This window comes from Frankliniella occidentalis, unplaced genomic scaffold (genome assembly GCF_000697945.3).
Source record: "Frankliniella occidentalis isolate FOCC.00 unplaced genomic scaffold, Focc_3.1 Scaffold26, whole genome shotgun sequence".
NCBI classification, from domain to species: Eukaryota; Metazoa; Arthropoda; class Insecta; order Thysanoptera; family Thripidae; genus Frankliniella; species Frankliniella occidentalis.
Window position 1 is genome coordinate 130,161 of NW_026267156.1, and position 1,456 is coordinate 131,616.

At 62.9% G+C, this 1,456-nt stretch overlaps 1 protein-coding gene and 1 long non-coding RNA gene across 3 annotated transcripts in view; both read right to left on the reverse strand.

Moving 5' to 3' along the window:
• LOC113205759 (uncharacterized) overlaps positions 1 to 1,456 on the reverse strand; it is a 133,571-nt gene that overhangs the window by 40,857 nt on the left and 91,258 nt on the right. The window lies entirely within an intron of this gene.
• The window catches only part of LOC127749011 (uncharacterized), a 10,015-nt gene that overhangs the window by 196 nt on the left and 8,363 nt on the right, over positions 1 to 1,456 (reverse strand). The gene's annotated exons all lie outside the window — the stretch shown is intronic.

Sequence of the window (1,456 nt, forward strand, 5' to 3'; positions counted from 1 at the left end):
AGGGGGGCAGGAGGAGAGAGATTGGGGGCCAGGTTGTGCCGGCAGCACAGGCAGGGCTGGCAGCCGGGGCCGTTCTATTGACACTTTGACGAGACACGGTGATCAGGATTGGGCGTGACAGTTGCCCCCACCCCTTTTCTCACCGCTCGGAAACACTGGCGTCCTTCACCGTGCCAAAGCCGTGAGAGCGAAAAAGATTGGCTCTGCGCCGCTCCGACTGCGGGGTTCGGGAAATCAGGTCGGAGCGCAGCGGCATTGGCGGGTGGAGGTGGCGGGGCGGCGCTGGCCAGGGTGGGCGAGAGGCACAGGCACCGCGACAGACGACAAAAACAGCCGAGCAGCCATCCGAGAATTCAAGATTTCGGCACCGTTTTGGGCTCCGTTTAGGGTAACGAAGAGTTTCCATTTGAAACAAAAACTTCAAGTATGGGTACATTTCTTTGGCAGTGGCCGTAAAACCCTTCCCCAGGAGGCAGACGTCGTGGCGCCTGGGCCCCTCTTGCCCGTTACTCACAGATCAATCCCGGGGGTGGACGCCCCCTCCCCCTTCCCCGCCCAATCTGGCTGGAGGCTTATGACTGGCAGGGCTGTTGCTTTGATGGCGCGCCGGGCGCTCCTCTCGTTTTACTGCGGTGAGGGCCGTGTGGCGGTGGTGGTGGTGCGCGGGGCTCCGCGGGTGGTGCGGGGCGTCACCGCGTCCTGACCTTCCCTCGCCTGCTTTACGGCGCACTCTTCCTAGTTTCTTTCCTCTTTCCTCCCCCTCCGTGTCCTCCCCTCCTCCCTCCCTCGTCCCCCACCTTCCTCTCCATTACCCCCTCGGCAATAACCCCCCGCCAGGCGCGAAAGGCTTTCAATCTCTGGCCTACCTCGGGCGTGGCGGGGCGGGGCTTTGGGGAGGTTTGTGGAGAAGGCGGGGACGAGGGCTGCTGCGAGTGAAGTGGTCCAGAGTCGCTGTGCCGCGCGCTATTGAGTCAAACGCCTCATCCTCGAAGCTTTTCCTTCTTTTTACCCACCTTTACTGTATTTTCACGCGCACCTGCAGCCAGGCTGCGCAAATTTCCTCGTGGAGCGAACACGACACGGTAGGAAGGGGGCCAGGAGGTTCTGCCGGGAGCACAAGCCCCCCTAACGAGCGTAGACTGGACCCTGCCATGTAAATGCGGGTGCGATTTGCGATTGCGACTCGCAGGCGGGGCGCCTAGCAGGACGGACGTGCAGGGCGATCGGTGCGTGGCGTAGTGGCGTCGTGGAACCTGTCACCTCGCGCCTCGTCTGCCACGTGTGTCCCCAGCAGGCCCACCGGGAGCAGCAGCAGCAGCACAGGTCACGTGTCCTTATTGTGTTGCTTCAGCGCGTGTCACGGAGGGGAGCCGGGAGGGCGAGGCGAGGCGTCAGAGCCGGGGACCAGGTGAGGAAAACATTATTCGACGGCTGACTTATAGCGGGCGAGTGGCCC